Below are 16530 nucleotides of genomic sequence, written 5' to 3'. Positions count from 1 at the left end.
AAAGTCAACACTGTCCTGAAGCATTGTGGGTACCCAGGTCTCATTAATGTAAGACTGCTTCACTTGTAAAGGAAAGAAATGAGCCATCGGGTAGGGCAGATGTCCAGCAGAGATGCTTTTGTTTTGTGTTTTTGTCTGTGTTTCATCCGATATCTATGACTGAAATGCTCGAGATTTCCTCCATAAGAAACCCCTAATGTCCACACCTTCTCTCACTTTTTCTCTTGTCTGCTGTTGTCAGTGGGGACAAACTGTGCCTCCTCCCGGTAACGATCAGCAGACTGCAGAAGACACAGGAAATACATTCAGCTTGAAATGTGAGAAACTTGCTCCAGCTTGAGAAAAGTCTATATCAACCGGTTTGACAGAAGACTCATCTCTAAAAATTTCAACCCCACAGCATAATTAAAGAATATTTTAAGACTTTAAAGTCAAAGTAGATCAGAGGTTTCCAAACTCCTGGTTCATTTTTAACCTCCCTGCAGCAATTTCTAAAAATATAATGAAATATCACTCAAATGGGAAACCGTTGGCCGGGTAATCGAGATCAACTGAAGTTCCGCGGCGCTATGTCTCATCACGTCTAGGCGGGATTCTGACTTAGAGGCGTTCAGTCATAATCCCACAGATGGTAGCCTCGCACCATTGGCTCCTCAGCCAAACACGTCTGAACCTGCGGTTCCGCTCGTACTGAGCAGGATTACTATTGCAACAAAACATCATCAGGAGGGTAAAACTAACCTGCTTCACGACCCAAACCAGCTCACCATCCCTGTTAGTGAGTGGATTCTGCTTCATGATGATAGGAAGAGAATTTCACTGCATTGACTCTTAAATTACTTTAGTTAACTGCTCAAAAAAACTTGCAGAAAGAAACAAGATTACAAGCGAATGTAGACATTTTACAAATATGCATCACTTCTACAGAGTGGATCTCACTGAAAAAAAGTTAGAGACCCCAGAAAACAGATCGTTTTAACATGATTTGTCCTGAACTGGTTCTGATGCCTCACTTCCAAAATGAGTTACTTGCAGGAAATGTAGGTAAAGAATACTTGGGAGGAAGCTAAAAGACATACGCTCAAGAAGAAAAAAGTAATTCAGCAAAGTGTTTCATGTTCTCTGAGGGGAGGTGATTGCTCCGACTCTTTGAATAGCCTGACTATAAATACCCAGGATGAGTGAAGAAGGGTTTAAGTAAAAGTTTGTGAGTTCACTTTAGATGCGGCTTCAAATACGGCTGCAGTTTGTTAAACAGAATCACCCCAGACCTTCTGGGACCTGAAGGACCTTGTCTCTCCTTCACCGCAGCTTAAAAGACGCACTTCGCTCACTGTTAAAACCAAACACTCAGGTAGAGATTAAATGAGGGAGGGAGGATGTGAGGAGACGGCGTTCTGAGGGCAAGGCAGGGATCAAGCTGTTGGTGTTTACAAGTTTCCTGGAGATGGTAAAAATAGGACAATAGCGGATGTAAATGAGCGACAAAAAAAAAGAAAGACAAATGCGATGTAATATCAACTGACAGTTGATGCTGATGCCACAAACTTTTTTCATTCTGCACTTTGGAAAGCAAAGTTTTTAAAGAGATTCCAATCAGAAAAGTCGGGGGGGAAAAAGAAAAGCTGTCTCATCGTATGATAATGATTTTAGAACATGCAGCTTCAGCGTCAGTTGATCTTGGCAATAAAGCATCTTCCTCTGACTGGATAGATTCCACGCAGCTCGTGGTTCATTTATGTTCCGCGTTAAATATACATACGGATTCACACAGAGCTATCCGTCCGCTCGCTGTGCTCTGTGTCGAGATCAGAAGCGAATAACAAACGGTGGCAGTTCTTGAAGAGTGGATGCGTGACTCCTCGAGGTTTTTACAGCCTCACAGACCACAAGCTGGCTGAAATACTGCCTCACACTGTGATCAACATTAATGCAATCTGAGTTACAATTCACTTTCTTTTCTCTAAAAATGAACTAAACTCTTCTTGGTATTTGACCACTATTTGGATTTACAATGGATTGAATGCAATAGGCATATAGAAGCATGAAGTGACATTTAGACAGTTTCTTCTTTATGCACACTATGAATGAGGCTCAGCAATGTGCTGGAGATTTTGAGAAACTTGGAAACTTTCCACTTTGGAGTGGAGAAAAGGCTTCGAAACACTTTAAAAGTGGGAACTTTCAACTCTGAGAGGCAAATTTGACCTCAGTTCAACACAGGAGCATTTGTGGATGTACAGAAGAAAGAGTGCTTTCAGTTGGTAGCAGGAGTCGTTGCTCAATATGAAGGTTCTAGATTCAATCCGCCGTCATGGCAAAGTGCCTTGGAGCAAGACACTGACCCCTCAAAGTGCTCCGATTGGACGTATTGAGTACCTTGCATGTCAGCTGTCATTGTTTCTCTGCGTGTAAATATGATATCATGGTTTGCAGGACAGGAGCTCAAGACCATAAATACCACAAAAAGACCAAAAACATCCTGTAGATCACAAAAACTAACACCGAACAGCCCAACAACCAGAAGACGCCCAGTGTATCACAGCCAATAGTTACAATCACACAGTGAAGGAGCCTGGTCAGGTCTGTGTACATTGAGCAGAAACGGTGATATTTCAGTGAACTTGAACCTTTGCTTTACATGTACACTAAGCGAGGTTTCTCAACAAGATTTTTATGAGGGTTTGTGTGAATGAATGATTCAGTTGTGAACAATGTTATTTTTCAAAAGAGGGAGAAATATCCATTTTTGGATTTTGGAAATTGAAGTTCATCTGCTTCAGATGAAAGGGCCATGTTAGAGTTTATAGCTTATTAGCTAGAAAACAAACCAAACAGCAACAACAACAGCATGCTCATCTGTTAAAGAAATGAAGTTTGGAAGGATTATTGACTTTACGGGCTCTAATTTCGTGGTGCCACTCAGGGTGGCGGACCATGTATTAAACCCAGTAGCACCATCTCTCCTCCCTCTTTGACACTTGCACTGGTGGGAGGGACAGAGCCATGGAACGTGCCATGCACTAAAATTGCTAAATACCTTGGACACAGTGCGTTGGCCCGGTGCAGGCAAGGCGCAGAAGAGGTGCGCTGCTCCAAAATAGAGCCCTATGTTTCACCACTCCATCTCTGGGTTTGACTCTTCGGCTAAAATTGTCATTTTCTTTGTAGATTAATTTAGGGATTGACTTGTTGTTGTCTTCAAACTTGTGAGTGGGAGTTTCTCAACTCGTAATCTTTCGATGAAGTAATTTAAAGAGAGACTCCAATAAAAACACTGCTGTTTGCTTGTTTCCTAATGGCTGAGCAGCCCACGGGTGTATTTGAATTGAGCCGACTTTCCGATCATCCGTTTCCATCTCCTCATGAGGACACTTCATTTGCATAATAATCCATATACCTTTAAATAAGTTCCCCTACATTTCAATTTGAAGAAATAAGCTGCACTGGTGTCATCAAAATGATAAGTGAAGACCAAATAAAATGGCTCTCAAAAGAAACTAGAATTACTGTCTGAATGTTTAATGGTGCTGTCAGCAAGCACAGTTTGAGATACATTAATATGTGTCCAAACTCATAATACGCTGTACAGATGCCCCAAACACTGTCAAGGAATGTAATAAAAGGTATTTAGATATTGCATTCACTAAAAAGGGACAAGCATAAAGTGCTGCTTGGCGACAGGCTTCCAGAATCTCATCACTTCATCTTGAACACAGCAGCACAGCCTGGATTTCCCCACATTTCTGCCTCATTTTGCACATCTGAGGCGTCATTTGCCTCTTTTTGTAACAATATCTTGTATTTTAGCCACATGCGCCTGTTAGAGTTTGTTGCAGCAGACAGGTAAGAATGTGCTTTTTTCATTTAAGAAATGTTGCACCCTCAGAGACACTTTTATCATAGCTGCCAGCTCATTCCGGGTGTTGTATTACTTTTACTGTGAACTGGCTTTTCACAGCATTTCACGATTCCCCCGCTCAGAGAAAAGGCTTGAACTTGAGGTTTTTCACTCGGGGATGGGTACACACTATGTCCAAATAGTCTGAATGAACACGACCGCTGCAGCAGGATTACAGTGGGTTCTGTGGGGAAATCTGCCTTCATCGTGTTAAGTCACATTTTTTTCAAGTGTAACAGAGTGGGTGCGTCTGGTCAATTTGGATGATAGTAATCTCCTCAGCTTCCCCAGTCACACAGAAGGACACAGGTTCACCGGTTAACAAAAGGAGGTCAGAGGTTCCAAGTTAAAAATAGTTTATTCTGTTCTTAATTGAGTTCGGTTAAATTATCATTTTGAAGTACACAGAGAGGCGAGCGAAAAAAAACTTAATTTACAGACGAGCGCTTCATTTCAGTCAAAAGTCCCGGGCGCGGTTGGGCTGGCCCACACCAACACGCCACCGTATCAAGGACACCATTCAGGATCAACAGTTCGTATGACAGCAGCTCCAGGACGGACAAAAACAAAGAACAAAGACAGCCGTGGTGTGTCTGCGCTGGAAACGGGGCTCGAACAGGGCAGAACCGCTACCCTGGAGCCATCGCGATACTGCTCTCCTGGAACACCGCTACCAGCCAGCACCAACCCGGAAGTGCAAGAACCAGAGCACGACACAGACGTACGAGGGGTTTTTATAGCGCCCCCAACCAATAGGCGGAGAACAACAATAAACACACCCATACTGCCACACAAGCAATGGATATGACATTTGGATAAAGTTGGGCTTCTCCAACAAATAAGAATCAACGTAATCTGCTCACAAGTCCAAATACTTCTGTTTGGGGTTAAGTGGTGATGAGATACCTAAACTGTTGGAAATTGAGAAAATATTGGCAAACATGTGAAGGATTCATTCTGAAACTACAGGAAAAGTGTATTCATGGCGCATCATCAAACCTGGTGAGCAATTCTTTGTAATGACCGAGAATTTCTTTGACTGACAGTATTTTAGCTGCATTTTTTTTTTTTTTTTTTTTTTTACCTTTTCTCTTAAATGGGCAACCCTGACTTGTTTCCAACAACAGCAGTCCAAAAAAGACAGGAACTGCTCGGCTTGTCCTCCACTCGTCGGTCTGTGGGTATTTTTGATTTGTATTCCCAGTCCAACGGTCATGAATATCACATGAAACCATGAAAAAATAATGCTTGTGTTGGCCTGTGACTAACCCATCTCCAATGCTAACCTGGCTCCTCACCCAGTACATGCTGGAACAAACTTCTGACTTCTGCCAGCCCACGCACAAAACTTACAGGGACTGTTCACTTTGCTGGATATGGGGTCGCACGAGGTACTGATCCTCAGCCGGAGCCTGACAGTCGAAGGGAGACGGCACAACGCTGGCTTTGGAGAAGTAGGATGCACTTCTGGCACGAAGAAAAGCTCACCAGTGAGAGGCAATGACGCTTGAGCTATCTAAAAATTGATCTGCCTTCATTGGAAAGGTATTTCTCCAAAGGCACAAGACTGGCATCCATGTGAAATGTGTTTGAACTGAAGAGCTGCTGAACAAGTGCAGTGAGAACTCCTCAAGCACAAAAAAAAAGAAAGAAAAGAATCTGAAACATTGTTCGGATGAAAAAATATATTGTGCTCTTCATTCAATTCTTAGACAGGGAGATAATAATTCCCTTCAGCGTGAGTTCACAATCTTCAGTGAACACAGTGCAGCTGGTAGACCAGGGGTGGCCCCGCCCCTCAACATTATAGCGACACCTCATCCGCATACAGCTCCTCCCATCATGCTTGAAACCCACGTAGAGCTGGAAGCTTTACGTCAAAGTTATGATTCAGCTTTGCAACTTTTCTGTCAAGGTTTTTTCATTACAGTTAATTTTGTTCTTGGCTTGGAATCTAAATTATGAATCCTATTCCGTTAAAATAATAAAGGCAGCTATGTGGAAGGAAGTAAGAAATAAGGGAAAAAAATAATGAGGGAAAAAAAGCAAAACAAGTTTTTTTTAAAACATTTGACATAAAAAGTCGTTATTTTGAAGAAAATTCTTGCAGCATGAGTGCTGTTCAGCAGGTGTCTGGTCAGAAGAGAGATCCAGTTTATTTATTGGGTAATTAAAAATCTTCAGTAAGTAATCTGAGACGGAAGAAAATCAATCTGCACCTACTGAGTGCAGTTGTGTAATTACACAATATTTGGAGAAAAAAACATTTTGAGGGATAAATCTGCATTTAGCTTATGGAGATTGTTTTGAATAAGAAGACAGTGGCAGCAGCAGACCTCAGTTCATTTGAGACTGAGTCCTGTTGAAGAATGAGACTCACGGTTTGCTTCTACATGTTCTAACATACAGTAACAAAACACAGCAACAACATAGTATATGAAATGGATTTCATTTGATTGACAATGCTGTTTAGAAAGTTTGTCAAAACTGAGTTGATGTTTGTCAAAACTGTCATCAAAACTGAGTTGACATTTGGACATCTGCATCACAGGAGAGATCCATTGTTTTCATATCTATCCATGTATGTTATCGGTTAGAAATGTATAAGTTAGTAAAGTGAAGTAAACTCTGCTAATATTTTTATGAGGATTACGAACAACATGTCTGCACTGTGTTGGAGAAGTTTGTGTAAGTTTGAGGCTGCAGTCTTTTAAACGTGTGTACGAGCCCACTAACATATGTAGTTTGGGGTGGCATCTGTATATTTGAAGACTGATCATCTACATCAACACGTGCGTCCTTTCTGAGGTCAATCTGACTTTGGCACGGCAGTGCTGATCAGACCCTGAGACCTCGACTTCATCTGCATGCAAAGTCAAAATAGCTGGAAGTGCCGTGAATTTGAAGAGTGGTCAGCTGGAGGTCTCCAGGCTGGACAGCAGGAATAATCCAGGCCCTGCAACCTCTGTGACTTTTACTTGTCTTACTTGTTTTTGTTTCACTTCCGTTTACTTGCAATGTCTGTTCAGACGGAAATCACACCGTTCTCACATAGGCCCAGTAATGGGTGCTGTAGGTTTTTTTGTGATGGAACCTCACAAACTTGTTCAGAGATGAATATGCTATGAACATGAACAAAGGTGAGTACACGGACATTCGTGTGTTTGATTGCCTTTTCTTCATTTCTAAAACTACCGAGTGCGGAAGAATGTGGACTGGGAGTCATGACACTCTGGAGGGTAACAGTGTGGAAGAATTATTTGGGATGGCCGTGGTGCACACGCACACTGGGCATTTTCGAAAAGTTCACGCTTGGGGGCTGTTTTCATAAAGTAGCATTTTCAGAGCATTGTTATCCAGTAATCAGGACCTTAAAAACCTCTAAAAGAAAAGACACAAAATGTGTACCATGACACAGAACATCCTTCCAAAATGTGACAACTGCACTCGTACATACATAAAATGACATTTGCAGGTTTTGTGCAGTTTTCTTATGAAAAAAGTCACATGGATTATAGAGTCATTTTTTATTAATCAAGGATTCAAACTTTTCACATTATTATCTATTATTACAGTTTTTCACATTATTATCTATCATCTATTCTATTCTATTGACCATTATTGAATTCTTGACTCTCACACAGTCCTGTATTACAGGAAGTAATTCGTACAGGTAATCTTGTTTTTTAGTTGTTTTTAGTTGTTTTTTTTTTTTTTTAGTTATTTTTGAATAGTGTCAGTTTGTGCTTCTGTCAGATATTATCCTCACTGGGTAATGTTGATGGCTTACATATACAAGGTATGTGTGTGTGTGTGTGTGTGTGTGTGTGTGTGTGTGTGTGTGTGTGTGTGTGTGTGTGTGTGTGTGTGTATACAATATGAAGCTGCAGACAAACCTTGATTCGATCAGGCTGAACGTCTGCTGTATGAATTGTGAGATGTACTGAGAAGAAGAAAAACTATTTGGATTTAAACCCAAATAAAACAACAGCTTACATGAGTGAGCAAAGCCTTTGTTTCCGGTCTGGTAGCTCTCTCCTGCTGATTAGAATACAGTTTGCATTTCACTCTTAATTACTGAATGTCATATTCCTGTGGGGAGTAAATTTCCTGCTGTATTAAAGCCCATACCTGAATTTAATTTAGGGAAACAGAGCAAATCAATTGCATCTCAGTCTGTGGTATTACAATACTTTTCCGTGATACGGCCCAAAGTTTTGATTTAATAAGACGAGCGCGTTCATACATATGGATTTGGGTGCAGCTTTAAATAGCGCAAAAATTCAGAGAGTCAATCTTAAAAACTCATCTGTGAAGTCAAGGTGAAAACAGAGTCTGTCAGCATTCGCCCGTGGTCGCTCAGCATGTCATTGAGAACATGTTTTCCTGGTTGATCTGTTAGCGAACAATCCCCTGAGCCCCTCCTGATGTCCCTCTGACGCTATCTGCTCCACTGCAGACAGACAAGCACACTACATGACTGGGAAATCAACCAGGAGAGGCTATTCCCCCACCTCAGATGACATCTCCCCGCTGCTCCTGTCGCCACCATGGCATTCAGCAACCGCTATTCAGCGACACCCTCCTTTTCATCCACCACCCACAGAGGATAAGAGACAAGGCGGAGAGTGCCACATGCATGTGAAAGCAGACGGATGTGAGACTCATCTGATAATCCACTCCGAGAGGCCGAGGGACGCGTCTGGTTTGGTAATGCCACACCAGTTAATGCTGCACATGTGCACAAGTGGATAAAAGTTGACATCTCAAGATGACATGTGGCTGCAAGAGGAGGAGGGACAACACTGGCTTGACTGAATGCATATTTGCTCTCTTGATTTCAGGACCAGGCAGGAAAAGATACGTTTTTTCATCTTTAACCACAGGCTTAAATCTCTGATCTACAAATTTCAAGTACGAAGGCACTGAGGGTGCGACCACAACGTGGAGGAATTTACCAGCAGAGACATGAAGGAGCAGATTGAAGAGTCACTCCTGCATGCACTGTGGTATGGGTTTGGCTGTCCAAAGACTTAAACAACCCAATTCAGCTCAACATAACAGGAAACACCTAAAAATACTATATTTCAATGTACTTTATGTTTCAATAAAACATTTTAAAAATGCTGCCTAAAGGCAACAGCTGAGAAGATAAACTAAATTTGAAAATAATGAGGCAGGTATCAAATTACAAGCATGTTGATGTGCGTGTTGGCTTGTTAGTGGGTGTGTGTGTGTGTGCGTGTGTGTGTGTGTGTTGGTTTGTTGATGCGTGTGATGCTTCTTGAAAAAGAAACTAAGTTCCAGCAAAGAAGAGTCAAAGAGATTAAAACTGTTCCGGTCCACTGAAGTGGCATTTTAGATTCAGATAATTAAATAACAGTGTGTCAGTGGGATTCAATGTACCTACTGCTTATTTTGAGCCTATATGATGAAAAATCACATCATTCACAACCCCACTGACTGCTCTCTGTTTAATCAAGTCTACTGATTCCACAAGTTCTCAGTGTGATTCCTCCTCTGATTAACAGCAACTGAAGACCATCCAGATCAACCATCGCCTCTGAGTTTTCTGTCATTATGATATCTGCATACAGCAAAAACATGAATACTGTTTACAGAATCGGGACCTTTTTTTAAATTGATTTGTAAAACAACTATTAACACTATTTGTAGTTCTCCGTTTGGTGAACCAACACTGACTTTTAAAGAATGTTCATATGAAATGTGTGATGGTTTCTACAGACAGTAACAAACCATTAAGAATAATGCATTAACATACCTTAACAGAACATTAGGCTATGTAATGAGATCTAATTACATTTGGAGGTAATATCTGAGGTTTTTGACCAAAACTCCAAATCGTCTGACAGGCTGGGTCTATTCACAGTCAGCGGCAGGAGAACCCCAGTGGTCAGATCTCCGTTGATGCAAATGGTTTCACAATTTAGGAAAGAGGAGTGAAGGTTAAGAGGTTTTGCTGCCTGATGTGTTTTTTTTTTGTTTTTTTTTGTCTTTGACAAGCTGCACCAGCCGGTGAATTCTTGTCAGAGCTCCAGGAGCCTCTCAGTTTAAAGAGTCTGCTTTTTTCTTATTCCTTCTGACTTAAGGAGCTATTGTTGCTAGTTTCTAACAATGTTGAAAGCTCAGCATGTCTTAGGACTGACAGAGCTGAGAACGAGAAATATATATATATGAAAATGTTTTAACCTTTTGGAATAGGACTTCTAGAAATATGACTTGAATAAATGCCAGCAGGAGCCTACAACCCAGAATCTTATGCAAGCAAGCCTTAAACATACAAATAAATACATAAATAAAGAAAGGTCTTGCTGGAAGCAGCTCTTTTTTTAATAAATAATTTTCAGATGGGCTCTATGACCCTGTCAGTCTCCTCTCTGCAGACCCTCCCCTTCAAACACTTGTAAACTGTCTATCTCATCTCTAACCAACACTCATGCCTTTGTACGACTGCATGTTTATTCATGACACGACTCTCAGTGTGGCACATCAAGAGGTTGCTGGAGGAAGAGTGGCAGGGCGCTGCGAATTTCCATGCTGACAACATGTCAAAGGAAGACGTGCACAAAGGAATAAAAAATGCCCACATGCGATTGCTCGGGTCGGTGATATGAAATGAACACTGGGGGCATAGCGCTCGCTCCGTACATCAGTGGCGTGCACACAAATCACCTCAACCAGGTGACGGCTGCAGCACCGCACGTTTCAGGGAAATAAACACTCTCTCCCGTCTCCGCCGCTGATCTGCAAAGACAAGGCAATATAAAAAAAAAAAGGAAACCCGAAGCAGATCAAAGACGTGCGGCGCGGCGATGTCACATCCTGTAGACAAATATGGCGAACCCGGGGACTCTGCTGCCTGTGGCAGTGCATGCTATCTGTAGCTTATAGCTATGAAGTCCTGCCTTTAATTTGCCAAAGGAGGGCAGAGCAGCGGGCTGCAAATACAGAGAGGGAAGATGTGACTCACAGCGGGCTTCCAGCTCCTGCTTCTGTGTTGGTCCTGTGTTTGAACATGAAGAGCCGAGGAAATGGCTCTGCCTCTCCTACGCTAATGGGGCCCAAGGTTAGACATGCTGAATAAGTAATATCAGGAAAGTAACACCACCGTGGCCGGGGAGTGTCTTCTGAGCCGCTATACATAATTCAGTCCAAAAAAATGGAGGAAGAAGAGGCTCTTCTCTGCAGGAGAAGGTGCTGTCAGGTTGTCGCATATTTTCTAATTCAGATAGCAGAAAGCAGGATCCTGTCTTCTGACAAAAAAGAAAGATGGAAAGTACATTTCAATCTGCAGAAAACAAGGGCAGTTAAGGATAAAAGATAAAGTGTGTGTGTGTGTGTGTGTGTGTGTGTGTGTGTGTGTGTGTGTGTGTGTGTGTGTGTGTGTGTGTGTGTGTGTTTCGGCTCAGAGAAGCACGTCCGGCTTTCTGAGTCTGATGTAGTGCAGCCGTATCGCTGCTGAAGGATTTGCAATAATGTCACAGCCAAGTCTGAGAGGTGCGGAACAGAGGGAATAATTTTGATAAAGCAAAATCTTATTATTATTATAAACACAAAAACATATGCGCGCACACACACTCGCACACGGTGGAATTACTAAGCCGTGAGGCTACTTGGAGCATGCTTCGTCTTGTATTTCAGCCAACATATTTTAAAGAAAAAAAAAACAGCTATAGAGTGGGCAGTTTGGAAACACACAGACAGCATGGTGGAGTATCCAACAAATATGCCCGTGAGTCATCTGAGAACTGTTTGTTGAAAATCTATTAATGGAGGAGCTGCACTTGTAAGAAACAGGCGAAGAAAAAGAAAAGTCTCCAAACATCATCATCATCACTCACAAACCTCGAGTTAATTGGATCCTAATCCTTCAAGCACACATCTATAATCCCTGATCAAAATGTCTGTACAGGTCGAAGTACTTCGTCTCCTGCGCAGCAATCAAGTTTCGCAGAAATTTAGGATCTGGTGTGAACGATCCCCAGAACTTTGAGGTCTTACTCAGGTGCATGCATTCAAAAGCAGCAGGAAAGAACATTCAAGTCGAGACTGTGTGGTTTGTGGGCTGCGAGCGGGATGTTTAATCTAGCGAGCGTCCTGCACTGCAGCCTAATATTCAGTCACCACTGGAGAGTTTCCTTAACGCTGTTTGATGTGCCGCTCCCCCGTGAGCCAGCTGAGAAACACACGCTCTACCAGACTTTGAGGATTTCTAACACACAAACGGGTTCAGCGCCGCCGCTGAGATTTAGAGCGAACCTTCCACTTCATGTCACTCACAGCGTGCAAGCAGCCAGTCAGCAGGTTTTCAGCCAAGTAAATTCAACACTTTGTTGTAAGATGCTGGATTTGAATTTGAAAAGATGTGCAGTGATTCAGAAATAGTCAAAAATCTATATACATATACTAGAGGAGCACTGACAGGGGCACAACACAGGCTCTGGAGTGCAGAATTTTGGATTGTCTTATATTTGTTTAGTTCTTTTGAAAGCGTAGGAAGCCTACAAACTATATATTGGTGGGACAATTACACTCCATTGAGCTTAAGGCCCCATTGACATCTTTGTTTTGGTTTTCATTTCAGAAAATTTTTGTGCTTATGTGTCATTGTTTTGAAAATGATGTCTGTTTACACACAGTGCAAAAGAGGGTAGCCCAGTTGGTTAAAGAAGTCTTACTTCATTTAGAAGGTGGAGGTTTGATTCCCAGTCTGTCTATTTGTTGAATTGTCCTTGAGCAAGGCACTGCTCCCAATGGATGGACTCGTGCTTTGGAAGAGTCTATCGGTCTGTGAATGCATGGGTGAATGTGATAAAAAGTGTAAAGTGCTTTGAGGACATCTCAAGTGGTGGAAAAGCACCATGTAAGGGAAATCTCTGAACAATGTACAGATCAAGAAGTTGATTCCTATTCCGAGCAACTGTCAAGTCCAATGTCCTCCTGGGACTTGGTAGTTCCAGGAGGATATGGACTGGGAGTCTTGACAGCCTGGAGACAAACGTTGGTAGTGTTCATTGCGCACATGCAGGAGAACTATTTAATATGGTCTTCATGTTTTAGCAAAGTTACGTTGTCGTCTGTTTACACGGAGGAGGAGTTGGAGAGTTTCCATCTGAGGGGCTCTTTCCCAAAAGTTGCGTTTTCAGTGGCTCTGAGCACTGTTGTTGTGTAAGCAGACACCCTAAACGTTATGAAAGTTTTTAAGGTTCCACTTGAAAACATTATGAAAATGGAGCCGAAATCGACTCCACAGTATTTCCAAGCAGCTTTAAGATTTTTTTTTTAAACTTTGTGAAACTTTTTGCCAATCAGACACAAAATAGATGTAGGTACACCTTTGTCATAATTAAAAAGTAATGTGTTTCTGTATTACACACATCATTGTCATTCATCAACACTGTTTCAGAGCCATTGTCTGCTTTTGTACATCTCACCTGCAAAGCTTTAATTTTGCTCACAGTTATAAATAAGCATTACTTTCTCGTTGTAACACCTGCTTGCTGTTGTCTGTTGTCATATTTTTAGTCAATCAGTGTTTTGCTGTCTTTCTTGTTAGCTGCTTGTTCATAAATGTCAAGCTCAGACTGAAGACCCAAATGCGTGACAGACTAGACTTTGGCTGTTTTTTTCTTATTCAGACAAAGCTGGGTTTGGGATAAAGGTATTCAGTTGACCAAAACAGACAAAACACCAAAAGCAAGGACAGGCTGCGGTCACAGAGAAAAAAGTAGACAGACCTGGGGCCTTACCTGTAAAACTCTGCGGGAAAATCTGACAATAATCGTGCGTGGGAACGCAACGCAAACTTCGAAAAATTCAGGAGCCAAAAAAAAAGTCTGCGGCACAGCTGTCCGCAATTTCCAAGTAATGGTTCCAAATCCTGCGGAGAACAAGAACATGGGTCGATCCCACCCACAATCCCGCCCCAACTCCACCCCTTGGCACCATATATGGGTATGCAAATGAACTTATGAACGAAATTTGGGTATATTAGAGGGTTTGGCGCATAGCACTGACATGAGAAGAGGTGAGCAGATTGCTGCTGCTGTGGAGGTTTGAGGTGATGCTGCGGCCCTTATTGGTGAGGTGGGGAGCCGGTCTTCTGTCCTTTTTGGAGGACACAGCAGTGGAGGGACAAACAAACGGAAAAACGTTGAGTGGGAGCAGGTGCCAGTGCCATCGGGGCACGACTGCTGAAGTGAAAAAAAGTGGTCCGACTTGAAGACGAGTTGTCATAATTCATAGAGTCTCAACATTGCAGAAACACCTTAAAAAAAAAAAAAAAAAACTTAACATAAAAATGTAGTGGAAATTGGTTGCACAATATGATTGTGCGTCCAGGCATTATCAAAATTGTTTTGCCTCTTGAGCCAACATGGCTTTAATGCGCTGTAGCACATAGAGGCTGTGAACCCGGGATGATTCGGGGTTTGGACGTCAGATATGGCCATGGCAAAATAGTAAACATTTTTGTGTCAATTTGCCATTTAATTGAGAACAATATATTATATATTATATATTCAACTTTTCCGTGTATGGTTGGACTTTGTATTTTTCTACTTTTCTTTCTACGTTTTTTGCCGCTGCAACCCTGCAATTTCCCCATGCGGGACAAATAAAGGACTTTCAATTCTGTTTCCTTCTCCTTTTTCGTCTCCACGTAGTTTTTCTGAATTGTGCGGTCGTGTACGGCAGCTATTTTGTTGGCGGTGAGGACCGCAGAGTCACACGCATTTTTTCCCTTCACAAAATTGGCGCAGAGGAGCCGCTGCGCATAGTTTGGTGCTCGTTTTGTGCGCTGCGAGCTTTGTAGGTAAGGCCCCTGGACTCAGAGGGCTGGACCGCAAACTCTTCAACAACTGCAGGAATGATGAGACTGATTCACTGATACACTGACGTACTGAGGCTGTCAAGATGCGCAGATTGCCGCAGATGGTATGCCATGGTAGAGAAGTGATTTCTCATTGAAAAAAAAAAGAAGAAAGAAAAAGAACTTATCGCTGTTATCACAGAGGCAGTTGAGAGTGTTTTCGTAGTGCTGACAGACGGACTACATACATGGTGTGTGTATGGTCGCATAAAATCACGGATTGATGTCGTACAGTTGTGCGGAGTTGGTGGAGGGAAGGCGTACATGATGTAGCGACGGTGTTCTGTTCTCGTACAGTTTGGTCTGATCTCATTGAGATCTCGATTTGTTGGACTGATGTAATAGAAATTGTGTTTTTGGATGAAATCCCATGTGGATTACCCCTCATATGCATATGCATATGAGAAAATGAGGCACAGCTGACAACAATCAAGGATAGTCACACAAGGAGTCAGACCTAACAAAAAAATGAATAAATAAATAAAGGGAGGAGGTGGGCATGGAAACATGCCAGACATAAAGCATGAAGCCCTGCTTCAAACTAAACATAGACAAGGGCCACAGAAAGCAACATACAATACAGAACCATTTCCAAGATATGGGCAGACACTGAAATCTGACTATATGACAACCTGAAACCAGAAAACAGAAAGCACCTGCAGAACATGGCTGCAATATGAAACCTTGACATGAAGGGAACTGTAAGAAATATAAATAATATGATCTAACATGAAAATCCTAAAGACATCACAAGAAGCATAGAATGACATTATACTCTGAACTCTAAGGGAATAACAAACCACAAGACACAACAACAGGGCAACAAATTGGTTTTTATTAAGAATTCTGATCAATGATAAAATCCAAAGTATTTCCAATTTACAGAAATCGGGAGCGAGCTGGGTCTATTTAACAGACTGATAAAAGATGGAATCAACGATAAAATGTGACAAATAAATAACCTGAATGAAATTGAGGGTTTTCATGCAGTTTCAAGCGTTTCTCCCTCAGTGTTTGAAGCCCGAACAGAAAAACACTGAGGCCGACAGAGCCCGCAGAGAGCTGGAATCCTTCATTAGAGCCTGAATGGCACATTCATCAGAAGGTGTACGAAGAGGGTCAACGCCATTATGAAAAGTTCAAAACACAACATGGATAAAAAGATCTGAAATCCAGTCATACATTGTGATGTTAATCACAGTCAGAATGAATAAAAAACAAGGTCAATATCTTCTACATGTGAAGCACAGTGACAGCAAGAGAGAGAAGGCAGAAGAGCAATATTCCAGTGAAAATCAAAAATCTGAGGAATCATTGTCCTTGAGCACAACACACTTTACAATCTTCAAACGTGAACTGCAAAGAACAACGTCATGAGCTAGAAAACAATGTGTTCACGTCATCAGTACATCACAAACAGACACACATTCACATTTAATATATCCCACATTTTACCTTCCCGCTTGTCGTCACGCAGCTCAAAGGAAAAGAAACAGGCAGCTGCAGCGTGGCTCACTGGGTGTAGTGGGTAGTTTTCCAAAGCCAAGGTTAGTGGTTTGATCCCCCACCTCGATCATATTGTGTATGTAAAGTTTATTGGCTGTTTCTCTGAAGGTAAAGGGTTCCACGTGAAGTGGAGACAAAAGAAGACACAGGTTGGTGAGCATCTAAAAACGGGACTTTTTCCTCCAAGACCTTGAAAAACTGGCTTCACTTTCACAGAGTGATGTTTCAAAAA

General features: G+C 42.0%; 2 long non-coding RNA genes across 2 annotated transcripts; one reads left to right on the top strand and one right to left on the bottom strand.

Moving 5' to 3' along the window:
* Positions 1-548: 548 nt before the first annotated feature.
* LOC115393535 (uncharacterized) lies at positions 549-13526 on the bottom strand. The gene is made up of 3 exons (XR_003931965.1): positions 13515-13526; positions 11497-11499; positions 549-667 (listed from the first exon to the last, which is right to left on the bottom strand). It is a non-coding gene; the product is annotated as an uncharacterized LOC115393535 (long non-coding RNA).
* On the top strand, positions 578-7307 carry LOC115393529 (uncharacterized). Its single transcript, XR_003931964.1, has 3 exons — positions 578-665; positions 1421-1422; positions 7295-7307. It is a non-coding gene; the product is annotated as an uncharacterized LOC115393529 (long non-coding RNA).
* Positions 13527-16530: the final 3004 nt, after the last annotated feature.

Source organism: Salarias fasciatus, chromosome 1 (assembly GCF_902148845.1).
Source record: "Salarias fasciatus chromosome 1, fSalaFa1.1, whole genome shotgun sequence".
Classification (NCBI taxonomy): Eukaryota; Metazoa; Chordata; class Actinopteri; order Blenniiformes; family Blenniidae; genus Salarias; species Salarias fasciatus.
This window is presented reverse-complemented; position numbering and strand designations above follow the sequence as displayed.